At 42.3% G+C, this 21,163-nt stretch overlaps 1 protein-coding gene across 3 annotated transcripts in view; it reads right to left on the bottom strand.

Moving 5' to 3' along the window:
• RUNX2 (RUNX family transcription factor 2) overlaps window positions 1-21,163 on the bottom strand; it is a 123,605-nt gene that overhangs the window by 53,661 nt on the left and 48,781 nt on the right. The gene's annotated exons all lie outside the window — the stretch shown is intronic.

The raw sequence follows: 21,163 nt of genomic DNA, 5'->3' as shown, positions 1-21,163 counted from the left end.
CCTTCCATTTCAAAGGGCTTTGTAATAAGCATCGTCCGGTGGCAAGCATCCCTGGTTCTGTTCTAGGAATGGAGAGCAGAGGGGCCCAGAGGGTGACTCGGGGCCAAGCATCAGCGGTGAGGCCCAGACACCAGAGCCCAAGAGGGACTCTCTGGGCACCCCCTCTGGATTCTTGGGGAGGCTGGGAAAGGTGACTGTGTCCTGGGCTGTGTTTGCTCATTTCATGAAGGAGGAAACCTGCCCTGAAAGTTCAGAATCTGTGCATGGGACACACAGTGGGCCATACTTGGGGCAGAAACAGAGACAAACACATCTGTTAAAGGGACACTTCCATGATGACCATAAGTGACTTTTTCTTTTTTATGTTACCACTGTACCTTATGGAGACTCCTTTCTGAAAAATTAAAACTCAAACCGAGAACCCCTTTAAGAGGAAAACAGAAATACAGGCAAGGAAACTCAAATCCTCGAGAGGAATGTGGATATTTTGTGATACGCCAAAGCCTGAAAGCGTATAATAAACTACGTTAATTCAGAGAGAATGCTTTTTTATTTTAAATCTAGTACTGTGGTTCTGTAAGAGAAACTGAAAAATACCCTTTGGGTTACCATGTGAATGTGAGAATCCACTATTTAAAAAAAACAAAACAAACACCTCACTTTATCTCTCTTCTAGTTTATTTAAGTGTAAAATCCACAGAAATTCTAGATATTAAAGAACTATGTAAGTTGAAATATAACCAAGGTACTAAGACTTTAAAAATCATCCAATCATTCTTAGCAAAGAGCATGGTATTGCCTTGGTGCAGGTATAACTGGAAAACACCTGAATCTTGATGCGACATTAGTTAAGTGTAAATCCGTAGAGTGGTACTATGGTGAACAAGTACAATAATGCCTACTGCCTAAACAGAAATATATTCCATATTCTGTACCAGTGAAGCCCTGGTATGTTGCTCCAACAGTTTAGTAAAATGTTAAGTAACTGAAGCTGATTCAAAGAAGAGCCATTTAAGATGATGACTAGAAAAAGAATTGGCAGGAAAAATTAAGGGCACTAGGAGTAGTATCTATAACAGAAGAAAACCTTGAAAGAGGATTATTAAGAGCCTTCGAGAATGGGAAGGTAGACTCTACAAGTAGCAAGAACACCTCATCTCCCACTTAGTACAGGACAAGAGGAATATATCAGGACAGGGTTAAGCTGAACATTAGAATTTCCCAACTATAAGCTGTCTTCCTAAGACAAATTCCTTATTTTACTTGCCCCCAAATGTATTTTCCTGTCTCCTTTTTCATTGCCTACCCAGCCCAAAGAAAACAGACAGGAAGCCAAGGTTTGGTAATAGGCATGTAGCTGTCTCCCCAGCCAAACATGTTCCAACTAAGGCCCATTAACTGAAATGCACCCACCACCCTATTTCCTGCCAGTGTAAGTCTGGGGCATGCGCTACAACTGAGGGGCTAAGATTGGGAGAAAAAAGATCAGGAAAAACTAAGGCAACTCATTGCTTACTGATAGTTGTTTTCCCCACCATTTATAGACTTTTTATCCAGACTACACATAGATTTTAGAACTCTAAAGGACCTTTAGGGATTACCCAAAACAGCTCCCAGACCCCAGGAAGTGAGGTGTTCATAGATGAAGTGACCAAGGCCTGCAGAGATAAAACAACTAGCTCGTGGGGGTCTTAGCTATTGACTAGCTCAGCCTGGACCAGGATGCAGCCCGGGTCCTAGTGGACTCAGCTTTCCATACATCATGTGGCACCGTCCATGCTGGATCCTAGCTTCTCCCTTCCTCTCCCAGCTGCTACGAAGGACTGAAAATATCCAGACCGTCAGAGTGAGGCACTGAGGACTAAGCCCTGGGAGGTGTCAGGCTGGTTTTCAAGGCAGGCAGAAGCAGCAGCAAGGATTCAGTTACAAAGTTAATAGCTCACCCATTACCCTAAACAAACTTCCATCAGTATACCTCGCTGTGTCTTACAAGGTTCACGATTAGAGAATCGTACAGTACTTGTCACACTTAGATCCATGGATTCTGTTCCTCATACACATACCAAAAAAAATAAAGGATCGCTGTGGTGTTGATACAGCTGTAAACATTAACAAGAAAGCTTATGGAATTGTCCCTGGAAGTTATTTAATAGGCCATATTTTTGGAATGGCAGATTCCCTGAGGGCTGGGAGGGGAGGGCTACACGATCTTGCATGGTTCCTTTATATACTGGGGCTTTATGTGGGCCATGGGTCACAAGAAAATTTAATAAGCTTTGCCTCTGCTTTCTACAGCCCTTTCGTTAGGTTTTCACGGAGACCGTATGAGATGTGAACTCAGTACACAAATGTGTGAGGACACGTTTATTTTCTCTGAGTCCGGTGCTTCGGGGCAGTAATAGGAGGTGGTAGGCAAGAATAAGGGCCTTGGAGGAGCACGGATGTGTGTGAGAAATTTAAGAGCAGGTGAGATTTGAAAAGCCTCAATCACCTTTTGGAAATGATCTTCGAAGGCAAGCTACCGAGTATCTACACACACGCTAGAGTAATTCGGGGAACATCTATCTGCAGCTGCATCTATACAAAAAACATACCCATTTTTCTTCCTAGAATGTCTGCCCCTTCACAGCCACCACCACGACCACAACAAAATTCTTACAGGAGACTGAAGAGCAAAAGTCGAACGGGTTCTTCATCTTTCAACCATGACAAATAACTGCTACCGCTAAACCACATCAGGGCGACACAGGAATGATGGGCTGAAAGAAGAGGTACTTAAATCCTCAGCACCCAAGCCATCCCTTCGGAAACTGGGGACTCAGAAGACAAAGGGCACATGACTTAAATCAAGGACAGGGTACTCTGCCACAGTACAGGGAGAACCAACCTCATCCAAAGGGCCAAAAAGTGGATCTTCCAAGCAGGAGGAAGCTATAAAGAATGGAGAACTGCTGTCTCCATGTTGCACAGTCTTGCATATCTAAGACTATGCAAAAGCTCGGTCCTGGATCTCCTTTTCTAGTTGCACCGCCTGCCTTGATCAGTGGCTCTCCCATCCAAGCTGAATAAAAATCTCCTCTATGGAGCTTTGAAAAATATAGATGTCCATCAGCTCAATTAAATCGGGAGCTCTGCAAGAGGGTCCTGGGGAAAGTTATTCTTTAAAAGCTCATGACATAGTCCAACGTGCAGCTGAGGTAGAGAGCCACAGCCCAGGACGATCCCACAACCCCACTCGCTCAAGGCCACCGACTCACGTCCATGCCTCCCCCATCGCTAGGGTGAGCCCTGACCTCTGTCCTGAGTTCCAGGTTTGTGTGTCCCCCCGCCTACTTGACTTTGACTCTCCCCTGGGACATCTCAAAGGTATCTTAAATTCAGCATATTTAAGACACGATTCTTGCTTCTTCTCCCCAAGAAACCCCATTCCTCCCTAAGAGTCCCCCATCTCAGATGGCACCAGCCACTCAGTCCCTTAAGTCAAACACCTTAACACTTTCCTTGATTTCTCCTTAACCCTCACTCCTCACATGCAATCCATTAACAGATTTTATCATTTCCATCTTGAAAGTCTATCTCGAATCTTTTCAGTCCACCAGGCACAGCCCTCACCCAGGACCCCATCATGTCTCCCTGGGCCTCTGCCATTGTCTCCCTTAGTGTCCCATTCCAGGACTTTTCCATTTTCCTGAAATGCTCTCCCCAGGATTCTTTGTACAGCCCACTCCTTCTCAACCCTTTAGACCTCAGGGTGAACACCACCTCCTATGAGAGGTGCCTGCCTACTAGACCCAGAGTAGGTGCCCTCCCCTCGAGCACACCCTGTTTATTTCCTTGATGGCTGTAACCACAATCTGTAATTATCTCACGCGTTGATTTGTCTCCCCTGCAAGACTATAAGTCCAACAAGGACGACTGCTCTGGCATGTTTACAGCTGTAATTCTCACAACCCAGCTCAGTTCCTGCCGTACAGTAGGTGCTCAATAAATGTTTATACAATAAATGAATGAATGTTCTCCTCTTTTAGATAAATGTCTTGGTTGAGAGAAATTTTTCTGGCCCAGGATATCATATTATAGCACTATCTTTCCCAGAAAAACTCTTCCCTTCTATTTGGCAGTCTTGTGAATCCAGCAGGGAAACCCCTTTTTTAGAGACCAGCCTTTATTGATGGATGTTTCCTAAGAAACTTCCCTGAAGAACGTTCATTTAAATGAAAGCTTGCTTGCTTGCTTTCTGAAAAAAGCCACATTTGCTCTTACTATAATTCTTAAGCATTGCTGCAAGTCATTTAGAATCATAGAGCTGAAAAGGACAAGAGAAATCATTTTGACTCTCAGTTGTAGAGCAGTGTACTTCTTTAATGGAGAGGACTCTGAGTCCCTGAGAGGGGAAGTGACTTGCCCAAAGTCACACAGTTAGTGGCAGGACGAGAACTCAGGTCTTCTTGACTGCTGGTCTGGGGCTCTTTTCCCTCCCATTTGCCAACCAGCTTGTTTTAGATTAAAACAGCACATCATCAGTTATTCAGAAAAAATCACAGTCAAAAGTGAATTTCAAGTGGAAAAAAAAGTAGTTTTCAGAACAAATTTCATTCAAAAAGTTCAGTGTTTGGCTGAATATGACTTTTGTTGCAACAAATTCAGGGGCACAAGAAGAAAGTGTGATGGAAGGGTCACAGCATTCACACATCCCTAGAGCAAAGACACATGAGGAATGGTTAAGTCACCAACCAAGAGTCTAATGGTCCCATTCTTCCCCACCCGGCTCTTTCAGTCCAAGGGCAACTCACCCACGGTGAAAGTTGGTAATGTTGCCTTTAGAACTTCTGCTTAAAAAATCACGCTTCTGAAACTGGTCCGCGAAGACTCTGAAACCGTGGTAATGTGAACTACAAAAACAAACGTGCCACTCTGATGTAACCCATTTTGCCCATTTTTATAAAAGTCAATTGAGCACCGCTTCACAACTCTGGAGAGGCGGGTGGGCGTCCAGCCAGAACCTCACGCTCTGTGCCCTGTATTCACAGCGTGATGCACTACACCAATTAGTGAGCCCTCTTGAAGGATGCCCAAGTGCACTTACAGAAGAGTACGCCTTTCACAACAGGCAGGGGGTGTCACAGCCCCTTCGCTCTCACATGGCACAGAAGGGTCATTTTGCTGGTCACTAGGGCATGATGTTTGACAGCTCCTCTCTTTACAGTAGTATTTTAAATCAGTTTTAAACACTCCCTTGTTTTATTAGGTATCTATCTACTTGTATCCTGGGTCTCAGGAAGATACAATGTTTAAATAAAATAAAGTTAAAAGCCAGATCTGCAACAAAGCATCAATCAGGAATCAGTATGTCGTCCATATTCAGGTCAGTCAGTCTAGCTAGTGTGTGCTGGGCATCTACCATGTGAGTCTCTCTAGGCATTTTAAGGAAGAGCGGGGAGAAAATATATAAGATAACGTCCTTGCCCTCAAGCAGTACACAGTCTAGTAGGGAAGAAAGGCAAGCAGTTAAGTCTAACTGCAAAGGACTGTGTGAGACAATCACTGAAATGCTACAGTTTGGGGATCAATTGAAAAAATATAAATATGGACTATTTCAAAATATTAAGGAAGAGGTGCTTTTGGTGATTATGTAAGAGTATGCCCTTAGGTTTTAGAACGGGTAACTAGAGGTTAAATGTCCTGATGTCTGGTATTTGCTCTAAAATATTTCAGCAAAATAACAAATGAAGCAAATACAGCAAAATGCTATTAATTATAAAACAAGGCAACGGGTACCTGGGGTTTTATGAAATATAATCTCTTTCAATGTATGTTTGAAATTTTTCACAATAAAAAAAACTTTAAAAAGCAATAAAATGCCATTGGAAGAACAGGGGAACAACTGATTCTGGCTAAAAGGGAAGAGGAAACCCTCACCGATGAGATTATTACGTCCTTGAAGGTGGAGGAGGATCCTGATAAGCAGAGAAGGAAGGAGAAAAGCTAGTTGGAGGACAAATGACAGACCCATGATAATAGATGTCCTGTGAGACAAGATGGTGCTGAACACATATGTTATATTAACCTAACCAGGGGCAAACCATCTTCAAATCACTTGACACTTCTCATTTGACAACATTAATTCTTTTCAACGATGCAATATATATGGAAATCTGTCTTTTAAGACAGATCTTTTCATCCCCTGACTAATAAAACAACACTTTGGCAGCCCCTGAGACTCCTGTGCCATGCCGTCAGGCCTCCCTGGAGGAGAGGGGGGTCTGGGAAGACATGAGCTAATTTTGCTGCCAGCAAGTCAAGTGACAGAATGAGATCTGGTCCAATACCCCAGGGCTCAAGCCACAGAGTAGAACCATCTAAGAATGCTGTGACAATGACTTAGAGAGTAAAAAGGAACAGGGGAGAAGACTTGAAGCAGAATTACCATTTTTCAGAGTAAACTGGTTATATGCAACAGAGATGCTATTCCACAGCAGTTCTGGGGGGACAAAAATGACGCCTTCAATTCTAATCTCTCTATCCTGAAAGTGGCACATGAAAGAGTGTTTGCAGGGAGGGGTTAGGGAACAGGTTGACTAGTTTTAAAGACATAACTCAATTCCAAATGAAGTTACTTGGAATTTTACCTCTGAGGATGAGTGTTACTACATTCCCACAAAAATGGAAGATGACACAGACTCGAGTGAGTTCTTAGGGAAGCCATGCAAAGTTTGGATCCAAATACTTTATTGAGGCTCTAGGTTAAAAACCTTGATTTTCTGCGTTCCTACATACATGTGAAAATGAAAATACTATCGAGAAAAGTGAAACCCTTATCTGTTTACATTCAAATGACTACATTTCACTGGTGGTTTGTGAAAGTCTAAAAATCGAAGACTGCACCCTTGTCATGCACCCAACGTTTAGATAAGTTCTTCGCCTCTCCCTGACATACCTCCCCATGCCACTACAAACAGTCCCCACCAGCTTCTCCTCTAATTTCCCTGTTTCCATTAATATAACTGTTTTCCAGTCTCCCAGGCTCAAAATCCAGCCTAGGTCTTTTCCACCTCCCTTTCTTAGACCCCAGCATCCGGTCAAGCCCATGCCTGTAGTTTCTGCAGGTCTAGCCCATCTACAGGCATGAGCCCCTAGTTTCCATTCCCACTAGGACCACTCCTAACCTCTCACTTGTGGTTAAGATACCAGAGCAGCAGGCTGGCATATATGAAAGGGCACCAACCAGCTGTATGACCACAGGAAGGGTTTAATGGCCTCTCTGAGACCTAGCAAAAACAAAGAGTTAGTTTCCATAATTTCTAAAATCCTTTCAGCCCCTAAATCCTAACATTAACGTTATGTACCTGCTCCAACCCTTTCAGTCGTCTTACAGTGTCTATCAAATGAAACAGAGCCCCCTGAGCCCAGTCAACAAGAACCTGGAAAAGACGGTCTCAAAGCACCTTATCACACTTTCTTCCAATGGCTCCAACCATACTGCTCCCGGCCTATGCCCCACTCACGCTGGACTCCCCACCGTTCTTCAGAGTCCCCGTGTCTTTGCCCAAGCTGCCTCCTCCACTCAGAACTGCCTCTCCCCAGCACCTCCATTTGGCCAAATCCCTTCCCAAGTCTCAACCTGGTCACCACATTTGTTCTGGTCTTTTCTGTCTCTAGGGCCTCGGTGAGCCCTCTGGTTTCTATCACAGCAAACTGAGAGCAGCTACAACTGCTTTTTGTCCACTACATGTGTTTATACTTAAGTGTAGTAGGCATTCAGTAAGCATTAACTTTCTGTGAACTGATATAAAATATGTATATAAAATTTCAAACCCTGATATCTTAGATTCTCCTGGACTTGACTGTGAACCCCCTGAGGATGGGTGTCACGTCCTACATCTAACACATAAATTTGAGCCTAGGTACAGAGAAGGCACACAACAAATAGTTGTTAAATTAGTAAATAAGAGCATTGTTACATTTAGAATCATCTCTCCTTTTGTCCAGTAAAAGTCAGAGAGGAGGTGGCGGGGGGGTGGGGGTGGGTGGGAGAAGGCTGGTTATTGGGCAACATTTCCCACAGTTAAATTGATGAGTCTCTAATCTTTGCTGGGAAAGGCTGCTGAGTCATCCTTTTTCCTAAGACTATGCTGTCTGGTTCAGGTCAAAAACTATTTCGGGACTAGAATAATGAAATGGACTAAGAAACTGTCTTCACGTTTAAGGAAGGCCTGGAGCCCCTCCGAGCCACTGGAAATTAGCAGCCGTGGAATATGATGTGTGCATGGGGCCCCAGAGCTCACACAGGACGGCCCGTGAGACAAGACAGCCCTAGACCACTGTTAGTGTGTGGCTTCAGACAGAGGACCACAGATCATAAACAAATCCCCTTCCAGGAGATTCTTCTCTGATGGCATTTCAAAAATGAACTAACAGATCTTCCCTCTAAGGGCCTTCTTAATATATAAAGCAATTTCTAAAGGAAAAAAAAATGATAATCACTACCACATATCTTCAAGAGCTCTCTTTCGAGCCCTTGAATAGAGTCAGGCATGTAGAATTCAGAGTTTATCAGGAAAGAAGAGAAGAAGAACAATTTCACCCAAGAGAGGTCTGAAGCCTTCCAAGTCTCTTGGGTAAAAACATAATTATGGGAAGAAAAACATAATCTACTCAAGAGACATAATTACATAGTTAAGCCATAGACTCCATAGAAATATTCTAGGAACTCCAGTTCATAGAAAAAAATGTTAAAAGCTTGAATTTGCTTTCTTTTAATAATAAGAGGCGCCAGTTTAGATCAGTGAGTAAAAAGTTCACTCTCCCAAACTCGTATGGAGTCATTTTTTAAATATAATTAGATGCATGAGAGAGATCATTGAAGGACAGCCTCTTTCAAAATGTAGGCTTCTAAAGGTTAAAGAATTCAAGATCTTTCGATAAATACACAAATGAAAGAATTGTGAGATATTAATTCGCATGTATATAAATGCAAGTTACTCTATAACTTTTAGATTTTAGGCTGTGGCAGATCCCGACAATCAAAGAATAAGTATCTGGAAGAAAGGACAGTCGCTCACCAGGGAATAACCCCTGAAAAACATATGCTTAGAGTACAATCCTTTTTCTTGAAATAATGGAGTCAAGCAACCTGAAATATCTAAAGAAAGAGAAATTCATGGGAGGTAAGGAGAAAAAAGGATTTAAAAAATGTAAAGAAAGACCAGATGAAAGCGTAATGGAAATATACAGGAGGAGATGTAATATTTTTGCAGGCGGTGGAAAAAGAACTAAACCGGGAACCTGGCTGACTTCAGCTCAGCCCCTCTCCTCTGTCCTAATACGTCTCTGATCTACTCTGCCTCTTTACCTCTAAATTCTCTGGCACTTTCTTTCTAGTTCCAATCCTGCTACCCTTGACTTTGCCTGCCTGTTGTTTCCAAGGGATGCTTCTTTCCATCTTTACTCGCATTCAAAATAAGATTATATGAATTCGAATTTTTCAGAGCTGGAAGAGAATGTGGATTTCGCCAGACCATGTTTTATTTTAGAAAAGGAATTGATGCCCAGAAAACCCCTGTGACTTGTTTGAAGTCACAGAAGTAGGCAGTGACACTGGACACTAGCCCCTGACCAGCCTCTGTCCTCTTTTTCACATGCCAGGCTGCCATACAAGGAAAGAAGGAAAAAAAAGGCTAAGGAAAAGAGACCTAAAAAGAACAAAATAAGAAAAAGCCGAGACGCTTAATTCAGAGATTTTGTTACATTACATCCAGTCTTACTGACTCCATTTTATCACAACACATCTTGTTCTACTAATTACGACCCAACATCCACAACTGTCCTGGGCCATCAGAATCCGCATCTCTCCCTTCAGTTTCTGGGAAATGAACAAAAGATCTCTTTCTCTATGTCTACACTTCACTCACAAAACTTAGTAAAACTCAAGTGTGTTAGTTCTGAAAACATTTCCTTTGCCTTCTTTGACTATAATATATTCATACACACCACAGTTTTGTGTTACTGGCCTTTACAGAGACCCCACTGAGAGATGTAAAGATTTTTTTTCTTAACGGTAACGTTTTAGGCAATGGAAATGGTAGTTTCCATAGTTGAACAAAAAGCATCACTGTTTATTTGCCAATAATCCAGCTAAACATGGATGGCATTATTCTTCAAAGAGTCTAGTGACAACTAGCCTACAGACTGTCACGCAATTCCTGGATCCTGGCTGAGTTTCCTCAGCATGCGATCTTCTCTGTTTCTCTTTCATTATTACGGTTTGGGGCATGTGCTGTGTGACTGTGTGTGTGTTTCAAGCAAAGAAAAAAACGCACTACATCGAAGCAATTAAAAAGTGCAAAGGGCTCCTCTCTTGACAGTTGCTGCTACAGCCGAGGAACATCATTTTCAATTTTCCCCTTTCTGTAACAGGAAGAAAATGTTAAAAAGTAATAACCAAGGAAAAAGTCAGCCAGCTCCCGCAGCCTGGTCTTGCTGTGCTGAATGGCAGTGAAGATCATAGAAGAAGAAAAAAGAAAAAGACAGGGGAGAAAAAAGAGGGGGAGGGGGAGAATTTCTTGCTTAAACTGGACCTAGTCCAGCTGGCAAGAAGAGGTGGTTTTCTTAACGCTTGCAAAACCTGATTACTTTTTTAAAGGAATGAAGAAGAAGGAGAGGTAAACACAGCCATTAAGACAGATTTAAGGTACTTAGTTTTAATCTGGTCTAAGGCCTCTCCAATTGTCCGCCGCTCTGCAGTTCTCTGCTCGCTAGACAGGAATACAGGGTATGTCAGTGTCTTCCGAGCGGCCAATGCTGTCAGCTGAGCTCTGTGGTTACCCTCTCAGGTCAGGCATGGAAGGAACAGCGGCTTAAGCAATAATGGATGGATGTCTGTTATGTGCTGTGTCTGTCAGAAGTCTGTTCTACTACATTAAAGGACTATTGTGTTTATATCTACACAACAGGTCTCAAACAGATTGTTTAAACATGCTTAAACAGGAGATGTCTTTGAAATAACCCCCCTAATAAAAGTCAGATGGGTGAGGAACTGAAAAATGCCATCAACAACATTAAAAAAATAACAACCTCATTTCTCTCTAAACTGCAAGGGTAACATGATATAAACTCCGAAATAAAACAGTTTACAAGTTAAACTCAGAAAAATCCCCTCGCGGATCAGCAGCCTTTTCCAATGGAATAGCGCTTATCCATCCATCCATACACCCTTCCTAAACACTGCTGCACAATGTACTATAGTCTTTTTTTTTTTTTTTGTACTATAGTCTTGATAGACAGATAATTGCTTTGTTCAGCCATGTGTAATGAAGGGAGTCTATTGTGTTAATCCCGGTACTCTTATCTTCTGCAAACTCTGAATAAAGAACTGAAAACTCTACCCTCTTCATTCCAAAACAACCAGCGTTTACTCACTTTCAGATCTGCTAAAGTGTTCTTACATTCCACTCTGTCACTAAAGGTGCCAAGTATTTTGAGTAGGATCAAGTTATTGTTATATAAAAGGGAATCTAAAGTAGTGTTAAATGGAGGTAGAAGATAGCAAGTTTTACCTTTTTTTTTTTTTCAAGGCACAACAGACTAGAAAAGTGCATTCTTATCAAACCCAAGGAAGTGGGTTGGTGGCCATTTTTTCAGAGCTCATCATCAGCGCCCCCTCAATGAAAGAACATGATAGAGACACCAGCTCAATATTTTTTTAGATATTAAAAAAAAAGAAACTTCAGGTGATTAAAATTAAACCTTTTTTTTCCAAAAGCAGATGTAAAGTTTTAAAGATTTTTGTCTGCTGGCTTCGTGCTGAATTATCTAATCAGTAATGACAGTTGAAGATTTTTCTTTTGCCTGCGTAAAACGTATAAAGTATTGGCTTTTCCACATACATGTGTATATGGTTATGAATTTACATTATCTCTATTACATACATACATATATATGTACAGAGAGGGAGAGCCCAGTGGAAGGGACAGAGATACCACCAATGTCAGTTCCATGTCTCTTTCCAGGTAACTAGGATGTTGTCCTCTTGAGGCCCAACATGCTATATACTCTACTTACACCAGGACACCACAACCCTTCTGACTACTGAACACACCATCAGCCTAATTAGATGCCTTGGTTTTATTTCAAAATGGCACATGCTCAAGAAGCCAGGAAGCCCACTGGAAAAGAAGGAATATGGTCTGGAAATTGGGGTAACCAATGAAACAACGTCATCATTTTATTCTTTCCCCCCTGGGTTCTATCACTCTCACGGACCTTAATGGTCACAGAAATGATATCCTTTCTGCTCCAAAGGTAGGCTCTTCCCAAGAATTCACTGGCCTAATGGCTCAACAAGTCCTACTAACAATCCATGAGATTCAACCGTAAAACTCTGTCCAGTAGAACTGATTGCCCAACATGTAGTAAGAAAGATAACACGTGACTAATCGTCAGGCGATTTGGGTTCTGCCACTAATAGTAGCTTATGAACTTCTCGGGTACAGAATTTTCTCATCTGTAGGATAACAAACCACCTAACTTAGAATTCTAAGAATCAGTGATGCCATGGATGCCTCACCTGTCACCATGGGTTACACACACACACACACACACACACACACACACACACAATTAGTGAACTTAATGGAATATTTAAAAGACCAAACCACCGTCTGACTAAAAGCAGAATCCCATACCTAAATCTGGGCCTGACTTTACAAGGATCAGAAAATCTGGAGTCTGTTCCTGGCTTTGCCACCAACTTGGTTGTGGAGCTATAGGCAAATAATCTATCATCTCTATGACTCAATTGCCTCCTATGACTCAACTTCCTCATCTATCAAATGAGGATCAAAGTATTTGCATCACAGGGACATCATCAGGATGAAATGTAATAGAGGTGAAAATGTCCTACACGGGGGAAACCACGATGCAAATACAATATTCGTTTCTCAATTAAAATTTCCTAAGCACTTATTATGTACCATGAACTATGCTACACCAGGGGGCCCAGCATACACTTGGGGAGGCATCGTATAAACAAATAATGACAGCTATGTGACAAATAGCATAACTGAGGTCTGAACAGGCAAAGGGAAACCGAAGAATAAATGCTTAACTTCCAAGAGCAGGCAGGAAGGGCTCACAGAGGAGATGGCATTTGAGTAAACTTAAAGGATGAGTAGAATTCAGTCAAGCAAATGCAGAAGAAAAAGACATTCCAAGCAGAAGGAACAGCAGGTGCAAAGACAGAGAGGTTAAAAAAGCATAGAGGGAACAATCTGGCGTGGCTGGGGGTGTGGGAGGGAGGGGGTCAGGCAGGTCAGATGTTGAAAGGCCTCGTCCACAATGTCACAGCATCAGAACTTCACCTTGTAAATAACAGGGGATCACTGAGATATTGTAGGCAAGGGTGTGCCATGGGCTGGTTTATAGTTTCAGAGGACCACTTTGCTTAAAGGGGAAAACAGATCTAAAAAGCAGTGCCGTTTGGGGCATGAAACCAGTTAGGGGATTATTTTTATATTATAGACCAAGAGACAAACACTGAGAGTGTGAGGTCAGCTACAGCCAGGCTAATGGGTATGCAGGAAAGCATTTCAGACACAGAAGAGATAGACAAGACAGTAGAACAAGAAGATATAAGAGGTAAGGTGGAGAGGATGAGTCTCCAGTTTCTGGTTTGGTCAAATAGGTGACTGTGGGGTGTTCAAAACTGGAGAAACTAGAGGGGGTTCCTATTTGGGTGGAGAAGTTTGGTTAAAGTGAGGGTGGGAGGATCCCGAATATTGTAGGGGACATCAGTTGGAAGTACCTATGGGACATACTCAGGTGGAGATGCCCAGGAAGCAAACCAGAATTAAGAGTCTGAGATTCCGAAGAGGACGGAGATGCATCTGCAGTGGTCACAGGAACGTGAAGCCATCGGTGTAAATGACTTGGTCCCTCGGGGAATGGATATAGAGAATGAGTGGAGGAGAGTATCTTAAAAGGAGCCTAAAAAGCACAAACACTTAAGGGGTCGGCAAGCAGGAGGAGCCAGAAGAGATGGAGGAAGAGGAGGAGGAGGCGCCAGTGGTGCCATGGAAACCAAGGAGCAGGCAGCCCTCCTCCTGAAAGGACACAAACCAGGAACCACTGCCCCACTGCTACTTCAGGGGCTCGAGGAAGCCTGAGAGAAAGCATCCTCTCCTTCTACTCTGGGACCAAGGGCACAAAGTTAATTCAGCCACAATGGTAAAAAAGATAGCTCTCCTCCACTCCCTCTGTACCCATTCCCCAAGTGACCTCATCCATATCTATGGCTTCAAATGCATCTCCAGCCTCTCCTGAACTTGAGATTCACATTTCTAGTTGCCTCTGGGCATCTTTTTAATAAGAATACCTTCACCAGTGACTGCAAGTGTGCATAGGGTCTTCTGACTTCAATCTTGGTCATGGGATGTTAAAGGAATATTTTAAAGCCTCCCAACTGCAAAGCCATCAGCCCCCTTTGGGCCAAGTCACAAGTCAGACTGTGACTCTGTACCTGTCACTGGCACAGGTCAGAGGGTAACCAAAGTGTGTTCTGGTCTAAATATTACACTGGGAACACCTAAACCAGTGTCCAAGAGGAGGGGAAGCAAAAGAAAACATGAGGCGACAGCAAAAATCTCTAAAACTAACCATCTTTTGCAGTATAACTTTGGAAAAAAATCCTCCAGAATCCTGTGCAGCAGTATATTTGACCACTTCTTAGCCTGCCATTTGCACTCCAATAAACTTAACAGAAACACAGAAACAAAATCAAATAAACCCAATCCCTCTTCTGCACCCTCCCCCTTTCTGCAGTCTCACTCTCAGTGTCAATCAGAAAGTAACCAACCCTGAAGAATGTATATGGGGATGGAAGGAAAGAATCCATCTGCTATGGATGGAGACGTGGCAGGGGTCCAATGCAAATAGTAGGAGTGATAGCATTTAGAGAACTGCAAACTTAACTAATAAACACATATCAAAGGACTTTGAAAAGAAAGTCTGAGCCACCAAGTTGGCCTGAAGATCTTTAGACCTTTTCCTTTCCCCTCCATGAACGCTGAAGTCCAGAGGTTGCTAAAGTCCAGACCAATTTACAATTTCCCTTGAAAAAACATGATTATCACCTCTACTGACTCTGCAATGGGCTTTTTTTTTTTTTTTCCTGTTAATTCAAAATGAGGTCCTAGGCTGGTCAATAATTTTAGGTACCAGGTCACAGCATAAATTTGTATTCCTTAATACTAATCTGAAAAAAACAAATTTCAGTGTGTGTTTTGAAAGTTAATTCAATTACCTGATCTACTTTGTTCCACTGAATTACCCTCAACTGAGTATCTACAAGGGGCAAAATGCTATTTGAACTTAGCCCTGAATGTCTAGGAGGCCCCAGATTAATAGAGAGGAACGCAGAAGAGAGTTAAAACCGAAAAATACCACCCCAGCCAAAGCACCAGGTCATAACTTCCATCAGTGGTCTGCAAACAGTCAAGATGGAGACATTTTTGCTTTTTGGGTTTTTAGGAGGTCTTTTTGGCAAGGGGTGGTAGGCGTTAATCATAAAAATAAAAGAGATTTAGTGTTAGTCTTCTGGAAGTCACCATCTATCTACCTAGAATTTCATATTCAAGAATTTCTGCCAGTAAGTTTAACTGCTGATATTCGAGATCCAGCTCACGGGCCTTCACATCCATAAAACCTTCCCCTCCACCCCCAAAACTGAAGTAAAGCTGCTCCTGAACTTCCCTGTCACTTCCACTGCCACTACCTTATGCCCCTTCTCTTTTCCTATCACTTTCTGTTACACAGGCACAGGCGTGAATACCCGTGCTTTCTCCCCTTATCGGAGCTGCCTTCCGGGCAATCTACACGACTAAGTCATCTCTGCACCCCCACAGCCCTCTTTCAAGTACATATAGGTACCCAACAAGTGCCTGTTGAATAAATAAATGGGCCAGTGACTGACAGAATCTATATGCTAACAACCATCCTCTCTAGTACAAAGCAGTTCTCATTACAAAAACACCAAAGGCAACAGGAAAGCCTCGTAACCATACCTATCTTGCCTTCTTTTTCTAAGATAAGAAATGAAAAGTTGGACTTAATACCTATGAAGTGCTCCGTGGGAGTCTGACACTTAAGGAGACACTCTAACTTCCTAGTATTTCCAACAGCCAGACGAAGCTCTACAGATTCTGATCATATTTCAGGCTTATTAACAGAAATGAACAAATATCAACTTATATTCCTTCTACAGCAAACACCAGACAGGAAGACTATCCCCCCACAAAAAATATGAAATGCACAATGATTCATCACAAGGTACACATTGTATTGCGTCCTTAAATACTTAAATACATACACATGTATAATATGAAAATATTGTATCCTTTAATATATTTACCAAACCTAATTCTCCCTCAAATATTCCCTTAGCCATTATACAAACTGTACTCTTATTCACTTTACCCTTCCCTCTAAGATAGCTGTATCTAGAGCACACCAGTACTGTGACAAGTAGTTCAGAGGAAAATTTTACAGCCACTGATGCTGGACAAGGGGAAAAAAATAGCAAAGCAGCTGAATCTGCATTCAGGGTTTGGGCAGACAGAATATAATTATCCTGACCTTAAGATGTGCTTTCGGTGTTGACAAATCACATGTTTCACCGGATTAAGGGCAATTTTTCTTTGCTTTTAAGGACAAAATCGCTTGGCCCAGATAATAATTCAAAGTGTGTATGTATACCTGAGATGGCTGGACCGCCGCAACTCCGCCAGCCCCATCCCAAGACCTTATACCTGTTGCCCGAGGTGGCATTTGTGACAAAGGCAAGAGAACGAACATCTGATTTTCACAACTAAGCAGGAGGCAGAAAACGTTCTCAGACATATGCGACTCCTTTCAAGAACTCCTGACTCAAAATTTTAGAGGGAAGTGGCCCTGTAATAACATCTCTTCTGAGAATAGTGCCATATGGTTTTAACAGAGGTTTATTTCCTGAACCCAAAGAGGGCTGCTGATTCTCCATCCAAGGAAAATAATTATGCAGACAATTTCACTCTATTACTCTCGGCGAAACCCATTCTGTGTGGTCCACACATGCCTGCTGACACCTTCAAAGAGACATTAAGCCATTTTTATGTACCGTACCCTTAATGGGTAGAATGCAAGGGAAATTTCCCTTTAGATTAGCACCTGTCGCCATGCATAAGGGTCCCCCACTTTGACTCTCACATGTTAATGCTCTGAGCAGGTCAGGAAAGAGGAGGGAGATGAACAGAGCTTGCAAGTAACAACTAATTATCAGTCAGATAGTAGGGCAAACACACACACACACACACACACACACACACACACGCTGAGAACCTGAAATACTGCATCTCCCAAAGTCAACAGCACTGCTGCGGAATTACTTCAGACACAATTGACAGGTAGGAGGGCTGGGGGAGGGCGGGGGGGTGGGGAGGGTAACGGAGAACCACTCCCTTATGTAAATTTTAGCAACATTCAACTGCTAACCTTAAAAAAAAAAATCAAGAGAATAGGAAAATAAAATCTCTCCAGTGCCAAAGCCGAACAACACAAATGCTGTAAAAATAAAGATTTCAACCAAAGAACACAACCATTAAATAGGCTTTCAAAGAAGACCACCCTTTAAGCCTAAGAATATTCCCTTAAGAGCAGAATAGGCTGAGCCACGCCAGGTTGCCCCTGAATCTGAATTTTATTATAGTAGTTGGCTAGGAAATGAACTAGTTTCTCCCTTTCAGACGATTAAAGATCACCGAGTTTGAACATGAACCCAGGAAAACTATTTTTTATTTTGCTAGCGTACTTGGCACCTTGCAGTCTCCTTTCCCCACATTAGATCTTTGCCTTCCAATACCTACCCACCTCTCTTTGAATCAGCAGAGAAAAAAAAAAGTAAAATTTCTGGAGATGTCCACAGGAATTTCACAAAATCGAACCAAAATCACAAATATTCCCTGAGAGAGAGAGACAGAGAGACAGACAGCCTTGTAGGGCAAGCAGTGTCCAGGCCCAGGGAGGAGGAACCAGATACAAGCGGTACAGTATTCACTACGAGGCAGGCCAGGACTGTTTTCTTTAGACTGCCTCAAAGTCTTGCCAAGAAACAGACGGATGCTGCTGAAAGAATATCTTCCACAGCTGGGCATCTGGGTTCTGTGACAGACAGCCCTGCTCCTGTGTGTGTGGCCTGTAGAACGTCTCCAAAGCTTGGGAGGGAGTTCTTAGCACAACAGGAGAAAACCCAAGGATGTTCTTTTTGCGGGGAGAGGGAATGAAATTCCAACATCATACACATCGGAGTGAAACTTTGCCTCTGTTGCCGACACCCCAGGCTTAAATTTTGTTTCTCACTTGCAACCCTGTGTCTGCTGTCTGCTGACTGATCGGGCGGAGAAATCGCTCTCTGCTCGCTTTCATTTCCAGTAACACTTTTACATCTCGTTATTGTGCCAGCCAACACTAAGGCATTTCTGTTTGGAACAATCCAGGAGAATGTTTAAATAAAAAACAAACTGGAAATCTTGAAATTTCTTAAAAACAGAAACAACTGGAAACGGCCTGGCCATACCTGAGAACTATGCTGCCAAACAGGTTTCGGTTGAATTTTCTTAAATTAAAAAAAAAAAAAAAAAAAATGCGACTTACCTTCCTTGATCAGATTTCTCAAAACACTTAGCAGTACCAAAGTTTTACTTTGACAGTATACTGGCTAAAACAGTAAAACAAAAACAGAGCCCTGATAAATAAAAAAAAGTCAGCCTCTATTGTGTGTCCTTCAGAGTAAAAAGTCAGAGCTCAAGAGAGAAAAGAAAGGCAAGCCTGGAAAATTAACTGTTAATAGAGGGTAGCAGCCAGCTTCCAATCTCAATGGAATAATAGGACACCACCTTCTTGCTTATTCCATTCAATTTAAATAGCTTTGAAGATGCCTGGGGTGAGGCATACAGGTATCGCTTGAGTTCCTCAGAGAAAAAAAAACATGCACAGAACACAGACCCTGCTTCTTAGAAATTTCAAAATAGAACAATTCTCTGATTTATATCCATAAACATCACCCAAACAGCAGCATTTTGTACGAAAGCCATACATACTCCTTATAGTGAGGAATTCCTCTGGTCTGGACATATAACAAATCTGGTGAAGCCAATGACTAGGAACCACTCTACCCAGTTTAAAAGTTGAGGCACCTTTGCTAAAAAGAACTGGAAGACACGCAGTAATCTGCCACCTCCACTCCCGACACCCCAGCGTCGCCCCTTCTTAAGACGGCTCCTGGGTAGGTTTTCTATTTTCCTTGGTTCGAACTGGCAAGACTGAACAGCTATACCGTTTTAATTACCGCAATACCATTATTATGTAAGTTTTTGTTAAATCTCAAATTTGGGGACTTGAATCCACAAAACCTGCAAAAATTTCCCTGGGCGGGGGAGGGAGGAAAGTTAAAATGAATCCGTTTCATTCCTATGGAAACTTTTTGCCTTCCCAGAAGCCACAGTACCTGCCAGAGTCCTGAGCTAACAAACATGTAAGAACTACAGACAGTTTGGGGCATGTCTTCAAAGAGGTGTATTATGAAAAGGAACAGGCCTGGGAGTGACCCATTTTTAATGCCCTACCTCGGTGTTCCAGAAGACAGTGTCTGAGCCCCAACGGAAGCTCACAGTCACCAAGAGAAGTATTCCAGGTATCAAAGAAGGACAATATGATCAAAGAACCACTGTCGACTCAGAAAGAGGCCACGATGCTTTTTCTGAGTATTGGGGTCCACAGTGATCTTGCCCCAGTAATCTGCAGAACTCTGGTCTGTATCACTCCTCTGACATGTATCATATACTTCTTTTCTTTCTGATCTCCCCTGGAGAGTATTTCTCAACTTCCCAGCTCTACATGAGGTCCCTGAAGACAGAGCCCATCTTTATTCTCCATTATATCTCCCAAACTACAAGAAGAGCTGGTTTTTAATTGACTCATTTGGCCAAAGTCTGAGCTTTTGCTAACGAGGTGGGGTCTGAACAAGGCTCAAATGCGTATGAGTCAAGAGATGGAAAGAAAATAATGAAAATTGATGATGTCATTTGGCTGTATCGCTCTCTTAGATCACTTTACATGGCCTTTACATTCAAAGACAAATACTTCCTACTTCAAAAAAATTATGTAAACAAAGAGCTGTTAATTTTCTCGTCATCCTCAACAGTAACAATACCTTTGTTGGTGAGCACCTATGGCCTGACTCATTATTTAATACATGAAAACACAACCATCAGAACTACAATTTGCCAGAGTGCTGCAGTTGGATTGACAGAAAAAATAATATCTACTTTTCCAGTGGCAGTGGTGGTGTGCAGTAGCTTAAATGTGGTTTTCATTGTCGAAGGGGTCTGATTTCTTTCATACGGATATTGTTAGGAAGCTGAGGATTGGTGATGGAGTTAAGATGACAGAAAATGAAGCCGTGGCAGGAGAGACTGCACAAATGCTTCATGCGCCTCTAGTTAGAGATGAAAGGTGTGTGTGGAGTGAGCCTGGGCTCATGTCCTCGGAGAGAGATGCTCAAAACTGGAGTATAAAGTGGAAAAGTTGAAAGCATTGAGTTCTTGGAAATCTTGCTTATGCTTTAGACCCTATGTGTTAGAAGTAGATCTCGAGGGAATTACCCATAGTGGTTTTGAGGTTTCTGAGTAAAGAGGGAAAACAAGGGAAATTGCACAGGCATCCTGATTGACTTCAAAAGTTGATTTTTATCTGTACATTTCAGAACTAAATGAAAAAGAAGCACTTTATCCACATTTTCCCTACAATGTTTGAATGCTGGTTTAATTCTGCTCCAAACTCTTGCTCTGGATAAAGAATTGTCTTATCTTTAATAATAATTCCAACAAACACATATAATAAAATATCATAAATATTTAGACAGACCAAACCTATAGACCCATAAACTTGTTACGTGCTTTCCCGATATTAATTTGTACTATAAGAAATTTGTGACGTGAAGGTAAAATGTAAATATCACTTAAAAAGTTAAGTTTTAGGGCTTCCCTGGTGGCGCAGTGATTGAGAGTCCGCCTGCCGATGCAGGGGACGCGGGTTCGTGCCCCGGTCTGGGAGGATCCCACGTGCCGCGGGGCGG

The sequence above is a fragment of the Physeter macrocephalus genome, chromosome 18 (genome assembly GCF_002837175.3).
Source record: "Physeter macrocephalus isolate SW-GA chromosome 18, ASM283717v5, whole genome shotgun sequence".
Taxonomy (NCBI): domain Eukaryota; kingdom Metazoa; phylum Chordata; class Mammalia; order Artiodactyla; family Physeteridae; genus Physeter; species Physeter macrocephalus.
The sequence above is the reverse complement of the archived record's forward strand: the minus strand, read 5'-3'. Positions and strand labels throughout refer to the sequence as shown.